An 11,763-nucleotide genomic window follows, 5' to 3' on the forward strand; every position below is an offset into this window, starting at 1 on the left:
GGATCATAAGTTGTTGTATCCTGGAGGGTAAGGCGCCATAACCTGTTATACCAAGACATTGTCTTAGAGGGGCGAAATCTACTCTTAAGGACAAATGAACTTACACACCTCAACCTAAAGTCTTATTCTAAACAAGCATCGACCAAGAGCATTTTTACCATACAAAAGATAAGTATTTTGTTGTTATTAGATTATTTTTGTCTATTTTGTGATTTTGATGTGAAACTATATTTACTAATATTTATATTATGTAATTTATTGTAGGAGAAGAAACATCCGGATCACCTATATTTCCTATAATCTTAAGAGTAGGTTTTGGTTGCTACGTGAGAGGTCTTAGGTTCAATTCTCGCTAAAGACGAATTTGAACTACATTATTGCTAACCCATTGTGAGGCTAAGCTCACCCCCTCCCCTTAGTGTAGATACTATCGTTTATTCAAAAAACAAAAAAAATACTACTACAACCTTCTTCGATCAAATATGAATTCACATTCTGCGGACAAGCCACTATATATTGAGAACCATCAAACTTACATCAAAAGGAAAGTAACATCTTTATAGGTTCTTGGTATATATTCTAACTATTGCATTTGATCATTTTGAGAACTCACATCATGTTGATTTCATTGTAGGAGGACACTACAAAAGTCAGTCCAATTTGTTGATTGGCTCTGATTGTTTGATGATTATGATTAAATTGATCACAATATATAAATATATATTATACTATATATTTATACCATTGACATTGTTTTATTTATATTAATGAGTCGATAGCTAGAAAGAAGCCTTGATAAGTAGGATCCATATTGTACCTTATTCTATTCGAATTATATAGGAGTGGAAATTTTTACCAAATTTCCGTACCAACCGTCCTACCAACCATACCATACCAAATTATTACCAAAAATTTGTACCAATTGGTAATGGTACGATATTTGTACTGACACACCCCGTCCCGAAGGAGGGCATGCTGGCCGTCACATGAGAGTGACGTAATTATTTACACAGTTCGGAAGCTTTTAAAATACAATTATTAAAATGGAAACCCTCGAGGGTGAGTCCTACTTTTGTGAATTCTGTCAGAATACCGTTGGATACCTCGTGGCCACCAAAACTCTGCTATCAAGAACCTGGAGGGACGAAAAAAAAAATTGAGTGGGTCAGTAAAACCAAGCTTTTCAAAAACATTTCGCCAAAAATAATTCTAACCCCTCACTGTAAAACCTGTATACTTTTCCCAGAAAATAATATAATAACATAATACTTTTCATAAATCTCGAATCATCAATTTTTCTTTAAAACTTGAAAGTATGCCATGTTTTAATTTCGAAAACAAAATAAATGATGCATCAATGTAACAGGTGAAAAGTTGAATTAACCGGAGACCCTGCAGTTGGTCCTGTATGGTTAATTCCATAGCTCAACATCCAATCCAACCGGAGTCACCTCGATGACCTGTACGGCACTACACTGCAGATAAGTCGGAACTACCTGAAGTAGTCTGTACGACATGGATGGTGTAATAATACGCTCTAGTGCTTCTCTCATCAATCATCTGTGCACATAATCTAAGGTCACCCACTAGTCGGAATCACATCTAGTAATCTATACGACTAGCATGTCGGAACCCTCACTTGGTCTGTACGACATCCACCTACTTGGATCCAAGACGAGCGTGCGGTGTGGTGAATAATATAAGCACTAACACCATGATTGCAGGTTATGAGCTATCCACAATATACACATCAACAATGCACATGAATAATATAAAACTCACCTGATACTTACCTGTGCGTCCACAGCACCAATTCACATATATATATGCATCATACATCAATTCATGCTTTTCATATACTTCTATGCATGGCATTTCAAATCATACTTTTCATATAAATCTATCCATGGCATTTTAAATCATACTTTCATTTAAATTCAATTTCTGGGAAAACTCAATAGTATATAGGTAAATACAGAAAATACTGCCCACTCACCTGGAGTTCGCCCTACAACTCCCTAGCACAACACATCAAGGCGTCATGACGATCGCCGCCTAGAACAATAATCAAATCCAACCTCAGAAATCATATCGATAGAATATAACTTATATAAAACACATCACTACGCAGTTCGATCCGAAAGATCTGCAACTCAGATTTTAAATCCATAACTTCCAGAGGTCCACAATATATCTTTAGGACAACATCCTGAAATTTCATTACCATCCAACGGTCAGATCTCCGTCAATTTCCAAAACTAAGTGACGGTTAACATTTTATTTTATGAACTTACAACTCCAATTTCGGAAGATCCGTAACTCGGATTCCCAATCCGTAAGTTCCAATAATCCTCAAATATTACGTATTACAACGTATCAGAGTTTGGTGACGATCCAACGGTCGGATCGTCAATTCACATTTTCACCTAAATGCGAAAACTATAAAACGTTATTTAAAGCACCTAACCAATAATCGCAATAACTTTCTCATACGGTGCTCAATTTGGGTATATGAATATACCACAGTGATCTACTCGACGTCACGAACGTCGACATATTTTTAGATTATTTTTTTGATGTGCCACGCGCCCCCACGCACCGCACGTGGCACGGGCCTACGCGCCCCCCACGCGCCCTTCTTCTTCCTTGGGTCGCCGGACTGGTTTTTCCGGCGACCGTTTTCCGGCCAATTTTAAAACCTCTTGTTCTCCTTCGTTTTTCACCCATTTTCTTCGTATTTTATATCAAATTGAAGCCCCAAACATGTAGAATCACGATAGACTAGTTTAAGGCTCTAAAAATCAAGAAATCTCACCGGAAAATTCCCAAGAAATTCGGCCAAAATGGAACCACGTGATCCCGACATCCAAATCCTTCAAACGAAGTACTCCGAGCCTCCTTAGGACTTCACTAAGCTCACTACAAGCTTAGAATTCCCTGAAACACGACATTTTACGTGTGCATGAACAGTAACTCAAAAATGGAGGTTCGGGTTTCCCGTGATTTCGAGGGTTTCACTTCCTAAAACTAGTACCAATGAACTCAGAACGTCGAAAGGATGAATATGCATACCTTGGTTGCCTCGATCCGTCGAGTTTTTGGAGGGTTTGGGTGTGTGCCGTACACATTGGGTGTGGGTGTGTGAGGTCGAGGGAGAGAGACAGAGAGTGCTACGAGAGGGAGAGAAGACAGGGAGTGCGTGTGTGTGTGATTGTGTGGCCCAACACAATCCTCACCATCCATCCAAATCCCTAACCACAAAAATTCAAATTCCAAAAGTTTAATCCCAAAACTTACAAAATTAATTCAAATAATGTCACACACACACGTACCTTAATGCCCGCCAAGGGTAATTACATCAATTCACGTCCCAGATATAAAAATCCCGGGACGGGCTGTGACAATCTCCCCTCCTTATAGAATTTCGTCCCCGAAATTCCCAGAACCAAATAACGCACTTAATGCCCATAAAATAACCTTGGGTATATCTCTCTCATCCGATCTTCCGTCTCCCAGGTAGCTTCCTCAACAGAATGGTTTTTCCACGATACCTTCACCAAACTAACCGTTTTGTTCCTTAGAACCTTATCTTTCCAATCCAAAATCGTGATTGGTTCCTCATCATAAGTCAAGTCCGGATTAATCTCTAGCGGTTGAGGAGGGATCACATGAGAAGGATCAGAAATATAATGTCGAAGCATAGAGACGTGAAACACATTATGGACCTTAGATAACTCCGGAGGCAGCTCCAACCGGTAGGTAACTTCACCAACTTTTTCGATGATCACATAAGGTCCAATGTATCTCAGACTTAGCGTTCCTCTTTTCCCAAATCGTACCACACCTCTCCAAGGTGACAATTTCAAAAACACCCAATCACCCACATTATATACTCGATCAGTAGTATGCCGATCCGCTAAACTCTTCTGTCGATCCTGGGCTGCTTTCAGGTTTGACTTAATTACCTGAACATTTTGAGTTGTCTCATCTACAATCTCTGGGCCTTCTAATACCCTTTCACCAACCTCAGACCAACATAATGGCGTTCGACACGCCCTACCATAAAGTGCCTCAAATGGTGACATACCAATGCTCGAGTGAAAACTGTTATTATAAGCAAACTCCATCAAGTCCAGACGATCATGCCAGGAATCACCAAATTGTAATACTGAAGATCTCAACATATCTTCCAACGTCTGAATGGTCCTCTCTGATTGCCCATCAGTTTGAGGATGATAAGCTATGCTATACAGTAATTGTGTACCCAGAGCTTCCTGAAAAGCCACCCAGAATTTAGAAGTAAATCTCGGGTCTCGATCAGAGATAATATTTACTGGAACTCCATGATACCTCACAATCTTTGTGATGAACAACTTAGCCAATTTATTCAAAGGATACTTTTCTCCCACTGAAATGGAGTGTGCTGGCTTGGTAAGCCGATCTACAACCACCCAAACGCTATCAAATCCATTCTGTGTACGTGGAAGCTTATACACAGAATCCATAGTGATATTTTCCCATTTCCACTGAGGAACGGGAAGTGGCCGCATCCGACCAAAAGGTTTCTTTCTTTCTGCCTTCACTTGCTGGCAAATAATACATCTACTCACATACTCAGCAATTTCTCTTTTCATACCAGGCCAATAATAAAATGGTCGAATGGTATGATACATTTTAGTTCCTCCCGGGTGCATCGCATAAGCTGAACAATGCGCTTCATCCAAAATTTCCTTCCTCACTTTTCTAGGCGTCAAGTAGACAATCAACTAAAATCAGCCTAACTTGAAAATTAGCCAATAAAACTTCTTCTTAACTTTTACCTTAAGCTTCATCCCAGTAGGTCTCAAATCCGCAAGAAGGAAAACATAACAAGTATACAAAGCATCAATTCTTACTGGAGCTTTCCTACCAAGTGCTTTGGTCGCAAAAATTTCAAGATCACCCTGGTCGTGCAATCATAATCACTAAGCAACCCAATCCATCTTCGTTGCCTAAGATTAGATTCATCTGAGTAAACAGATATTGGAGACTCTCATGATTCGTAGAAATCTTACACTTTTCTTCATAAAGATAATGTCTCCCAATCTTCCCAGCAAAGATGATAGTTGTTAATTCCAAATCACGAGTAGAGTAATTTATCTCATGAGGTTTCCATTTGTCGCGGAGCATAGACAATTACCTTAACACTTCCACTTTAACACATCCAACACCACTCAAAGAAGCATCATTAAAACCTTCAACAAACCATCTATAACACCCTGCTAAGCCAAGAAAATTCCAAACTTCAGCCACGGTTCGCGGTTGTTCCAAATTCTCAATCGCTGCTACCTTTTAAAATTTCGCTTGAATACCTTAAGCATATATAACGCATTTTATAATTGTTGTTGATTCATACAACATTGACATTTGCTAAACTTAGCATACAATCAACGTTCCTTCAATCTTTGTAACATCAACTTAAATATCTAACATGCTCTGCTCTCGGCTTAGAGTATCCCAGAGTATCGTCAATGAAAACAATAACGACCCTGTCAAGATATTCTTGGAAAACTTCATCCATCAACTTATAAAACAGCAGGAGAATCCGTCAATTCGAATAGTATCACGAAACTCATAATGACCGTAACGAGTCCTGAACACAATCGTAGGAACGTTATCATTAACTCTTCAATCGGTAACAACCAGACCTTAAGTCAATCTTAGGAAATACGCAGACCTCTAAGTTGATCAATAAATCATCAATACGCAACAATGGATAACGGTTCTTGATCATTACCCGATTCAATTACTTATAATTAAAACATAGCCTTAATGTCCATTTTCTTCCTCACCAATAAACTAGTGCTCCCCCCAACGTGATGTACTTTAAATGATACCTTTGTCAACCAATTCCTGTAACCGAATTTTCAATTCCCTTAACTCATCATGAACCAATCTTTAACATAAAATTTGTGCCTGGAGACAAATCAATAGTGAACTCCATATCTCCGCCTAACGGCAATCCAGATAATTCCTCAGGGAAAACATCAAGAAAATGTCTAACCGCCTTACATCTCTCATACCATTAGAAGCAACATCATTTAGCACCCTATGAGTTAAGTATCCTTGGCAGCTTTTTGATAACAATCTTTTTGCTCTCACAGCATAAATAACGGCCTAACTCAATCCACTTTGCATACCCATAAAAGTAACCTCTGATAATCCATATTGGCAAGATTATAACCTAACCAATCTGTGCTTAAAATCACATCGAAATCCACAATGTCTAATACGATAAGATTCACTGGCATAACTACTTCTTCCACCATCACTGGACACCCTGAAGGTGTAATATTATCATCTTGTTCTTCATTAGAAATACATAAATACGCCTTGATCGTGCTCCAACATTACTCTCTTTGGCAACATCGTCCATAATAAGAAATATATCAGCCGGAGTCAGCTAGAATGACCTGTACGGCTTACTCCTCAATTTTCCAAATAATATGTTCGCCGGATCCACCTCTTGTGGCCTGTACGGCTGGACTTATAACTCATCAAATATCCCTGTACTCACGGCCCATCTGACCAAACTATTAAGTCCATAAACCTGCTGGATCGATATTGTGGTGTCAGGGAAGACTGCTGGGTAATAACTGATTCTAGGGACCATTCATAACTCTATGTCCCATCCGTCCACATGAACACATTCACTGATCCCCACACTTTCCAAAGTGTCTAATATTGTACCTATGGCACAAAGGTACATTTTCCTTACTCGAGTCACCTTATCTTTAAGATCTGGGATCACCAGTAAATCTATCACTTCGCCTCTGACCAGTGGCATTAAACCTAAGCTGGAAGAATTAGTTCTAACTTCACTTCTTTTGAAGCTCTGAGTCTTTCGATGTCCTTGATATGACGATTCTTTAAACTCATCATCTTTCCTCTAATCACCATTCTTTTCTTATTCTTCTTTACTCACGTTGATCATATTCTCAGAGTCCTCAACCCTCAACAACATCTCGTAAACTCTTGATAGACAGTACAATAGATAATGGTCGCCAAAGAACGTCACTTCTTCTTATTATCCAGCCTAAAACAACATAACACTTCAACCAACTTAGCAACAATATCCAAATGGAAACGAGGCAAGTCTAAAATCTTTCTATAATACTCATTTGTCGTCATCTTCCTTGTTTCACCTTTGCAAACTCTTGCTTACTACCATCATAATATACCGGAGGAATAAATCTTTTCTTTAACAATTCCTTAAATAATTCTCAATCAGCTGTTTCCTCCGGTGACAACGAATAATACTCCTGTTTCCACCAAGATACAAATTCATAACCCACAACCAGGTAGTCGTCTCGACCCACCTATCAGAAGGAAGATTCTTTTGACTTGCATAACCCAAAACGTCTTTTCCAAGTGAGTAAGCCAACACTCTGCTCCCTCAGGTTCATAATTTCCATAAAGTGATTCAAATTCAACTTATAACCAGTCTCAAAGGGTTTCTTAGATAATAGACTGGATTATATTAGCAATAGTTTCCCCCCCTAAGCTACTATATCCGGGAAACTAAACTCATCCCAACTACGTGGCTCGCTACGAGGCGGTAAAGTTCTGACAGAAGACACTAGGAAATTCTAAAGATGTCCAAGATTGAAACCTAGGCTCTGATACCAATTGACACACCCCGTCCCGAAGGAGGGCATGCTGGCCGTCACATGAGAGTGACGTAACCATTTACACAGTTCGGAAGCTTTTAAAATACAATTATTAAAATGGAAACCCTCGAGGGTGAGTCCTACTTTTGTGAATTCTGTCAGAATACCGTTGGATACCTCGTGGCCACCAAAACTCTGCTATCAAGAACCTGGAGGGGCGAAAAACAAAATTGAGTGGGTCAGTAAAACCAAGCTTTTCAAAAACATTTCGCCAAAAATAATTCTAACCCCTCACTGTAAAACCTGTATACTTTTCCCAGAAAATAATATAATAACATAATACTTTTCATAAATCTCGAATCATCAATTTTTCTTTAAAACTCGAAAGTATGCCATGTTTTAATTTCGAAAACAAAATAAATGATGCATCAATGTAACAGGTGAAAAGTTGAATTAACCGGAGACCCTGCAGTTGGTCCTGTACGGTTAATTCCATAGCTCAACATCCAATCCAACCGGAGTCACCTCGATGACCTGTACGGCACTACACTGCAGATAAGTCGGAACTACCTGAAGTAGTCTGTACGACATGGATGGTGTAATAATACGCTCTAGTGCTTCTCTCATCAATCATCTGTGCACATAATCTAAGGTCACCCACTAGTCGGAATCACATCTAGTAATCTATACGACTAGCATGTCGGAACCCTCACTTGGTCTGTACGACATCCACCTACTTGGATCCAAGACGAGCGTGCGGTGTGGTGAATAATATAAGCACTAACACCATGATTGCAGGTTATGAGCTATCCACAATATACACATCAACAATGCACATGAATAATATAAAACTCACCTGATACTTACCTGTGCGTCCACAGCACCAATTCACATATATATATGCATCATACATCAATTCATGCTTTTCATATACTTCTATGCATGGCATTTCAAATCATACTTTTCATATAAATCTATCCATGGCATTTTAAATCATACTTTCATTTAAATTCAATTTCTGGGAAAACTCAATAGTATATAGGTAAATACAGAAAATACTGCCCACTCACCTGGAGTTCGCCCTACAACTCCCTAGCACAACACATCAAGGCGTCATGACGATCGCCGCCTAGAACAATAATCAAATCCAACCTCAGAAATCATATCGATAGAATATAACTTATATAAAACACATCACTACGCAGTTCGATCCGAAAGATCTGCAACTCAGATTTTAAATCCATAACTTCCAGAGGTCCACAATAAATCTTTAGGACAACATCCTGAAATTTCATTACCATTCAACGGTCGGATCTCCGTCAATTTCCAAAACTAAGTGACGGTTAACATTTTATTTTATGAACTTACAACTCCAATTTCGGAAGATCCGTAACTCGGATTCCCAATCCGTAAGTTCCAATAATCCTCAAATATTACGTATTACAACGTATCAGAGTTTGGTGACGATCCAACGGTCGGATCGTCAATTCACATTTTCACCTAAATGCGAAAACTATAAAACGTTATTTAAAGCACCTAACCAATAATCGCAATAACTTTCTCATACGGTGCTCAATTTGGGTATATGAATATACCACAGTGATCTACTCGACGTCACAAACGTCGACATATTTTTAGATTATTTTTTTGATGTGCTACGCGCCTCCACGCGCCGCACGTGGCACGGGCCTACGCGCCCCCCACGCGCCCTTCTTCTTCCTTGGGTTGCCGGACTGGTTTTTCCGGCGACCGTTTTTCGGCCAATTTTAAAACCTCTTGTTCTCCTTCGTTTTTCACCCATTTTCTTCGTATTTTATATCAAATTGAAGCCCCAAACATGTAGAATCAGGATAGACTAGTTTAAGGCTCTAAAAATCAAGAAATCTCACCGGAAAATTCCCAAGAAATTCGGCCAAAATGGAACCACGTGATCCCGACGTCCAAATCCTTCAAACCAAGTACTCCGAGGCTCCTTAGGACTTCACTAAGCTCACTACAAGCTTAGAATTCCCTGAAACACGACATTTTACGTGTGCATTAACAGTAACTCAAAAATGGAGGTTCGGGTTTCCCGTGATTTCGAGGGTTTCACTTCCTAAAACTAGTACCAATGAACTCAGAACGTCGAAAGGATGAATATGCATACCTTGGTTGCCTCGATCCGTCGAGTTTTTGGAGGGTTTGGGTGTGTGCCGTACACATTGGGTGTGGGTGTGTGAGGTCGAGGGAGAGAGACAGAGAGTGCTACGAGAGGGAGAGAAGACAGGGAGTGCGTGTGTGTGTGATTGTGTGGCCCAACACAATCCTCACCATCCATCCAAATCCCTAACCACAAAAATTCAAATTCCAAAAGTTTAATCCCAAAACTTACAAAATTAATTCAAATAATGTCACACACACACACGTACCTTAATGCCCGCCAAGGGTAATTACATCAATTCACGTCCCAGATATAAAAATCCCGGGACGGGCTGTGACATGTACCATACCATGCTATTTTGGAACGATATTGGTATCCAAAACTAGTACCGGTGGTATACCTTACCTACCAATATTATTAATATTATATTATGTATTTATTCATATAATTATTTGAGGGAAAAATTAATAAAATTAATAATAATTTTTGTAGAAGTGTAAAAAAATGTAAAAAATATATATATACAATCACTCATAGTGACAAACTTTACAACTTTCATGAATGGGTCAGCTTCAAAATCCAACACTATAATCCATAAACCTTAAATTTATATTTAACCGTCGATTGTCATTTACACTTTATTTTTCTTATTGAATTTCATTTTTAAAATTTTCTTTTTTGAAAACATGATCATCTGGCGGATGTAAGAAGATGAACGGTTCAAATATTTGATATTACGTTTCGATATTTACGATTAATTGAAAAATGAGTCGATGTCATTTAGTTTGTGATAAACTTTATAAACATCAAGCAATATTTTCACTAACCGTAAAACTCTTAACATAATACCAACGATCCAAACGGTTCATCTTCTTGCATCCTCTAATAGATCATGATTTCAAAAAAAGAAAATCCAAAAAAAAAAAACAAAATTTGATGAGAAAAATAAAGAGTAAATGTAAACAATAATTAACGATTAAATTTTGATTTATGATTTATATGATTATAATGGTGAATTTCAAAGTTAAGCTCTTCACAAAAGTTGTAAAGCTTGTCATTACGAGCGTTTATTTATTTTTTCTATATTTTTTACACTTCTACATTAATTAAAAAATATTAGATTTTGGGCAAACTAAGTGGCATAGAACAAAGTGGCAATTACCAGTGGCATACCATACCAACCAAACTATTTGGTATACCAAAAATTTGGTACAGTAATGGTAATAGATTTTACCGTACCAAATATTTGATATGGTAATTGGTACAGAGGTTTTGGTACGGTAATGTACCAAAACCACCCCTAGAATTATATTGATAGCTAAAGCCTATCATTTATCAAATATATAATTGATTTGATTTCCTTCTCTCTTATTTACTGGTTTTGAGGCTAAAAGATAATTAAAACAGTCGTTCCCTATTATTTCTATTTTTTTTAGTACATCGATATTTTTATGCTAAGAGGAGGGAAGTTCGGCTAAACCACATAATGGGCAACCTAATTTGGTATCAAATTCGCCATCCACGAGATTCGAACCTAAGACCACTCACTTCCAAGTGAAGCGAAATATCAACGACCATAGTACTGAGTGGCCCCTATTATTTCTATTAACTTACGTTTTATCACCCATTGGTCTTTATATTAATCATTTTGGTTGCTGCTATATTGCCTTGCTTCACTATACCAATATAATTTAGTTGGACTTTTTTTTTTTGTAGAGAGTTTAAATAAGAAATGTTTTTGGCATATAAATTTTATAGCATCTTTAAACTGTGGGGATTATAGGAGAGCCCTTTGTGAGGAATATTATTAAAATTAATGACATATTTAAATTGTGGGGGTTTCTTTTATTCATTAAGTTACATTAACTTGTGCATTATTTATTAATTTTTTGCTTTATCTGATATTGTGCAAATTCCTACATGATCACAATTTGTTCTTGGCAATGACATTTTTACTATAAATATTTTGGTGGA

The 11,763-nt window shown here is 37.9% G+C and overlaps 2 long non-coding RNA genes across 2 annotated transcripts; both read right to left on the minus strand.

Annotated features, from left to right (window-relative positions):
- Positions 1 to 1,102: 1,102 nt before the first annotated feature.
- LOC126606432 (uncharacterized) lies at positions 1,103 to 3,164 on the minus strand. Its single transcript, XR_007617207.1, has 4 exons — positions 3,073 to 3,164; positions 2,816 to 2,937; positions 1,997 to 2,055; positions 1,103 to 1,135 (listed from the first exon to the last, which is right to left on the minus strand). It is a non-coding gene; the product is annotated as an uncharacterized LOC126606432 (long non-coding RNA).
- A 4,006-nt stretch (positions 3,165 to 7,170) lies between these two features.
- LOC126606433 (uncharacterized) lies at positions 7,171 to 9,623 on the minus strand. The gene is made up of 3 exons (XR_007617208.1): positions 9,539 to 9,623; positions 8,720 to 8,778; positions 7,171 to 7,858 (listed from the first exon to the last, which is right to left on the minus strand). It is a non-coding gene; the product is annotated as an uncharacterized LOC126606433 (long non-coding RNA).
- Positions 9,624 to 11,763: the final 2,140 nt, after the last annotated feature.

This window comes from Malus sylvestris, chromosome 16 (genome assembly GCF_916048215.2).
Source record: "Malus sylvestris chromosome 16, drMalSylv7.2, whole genome shotgun sequence".
Taxonomy (NCBI): domain Eukaryota; kingdom Viridiplantae; phylum Streptophyta; class Magnoliopsida; order Rosales; family Rosaceae; genus Malus; species Malus sylvestris.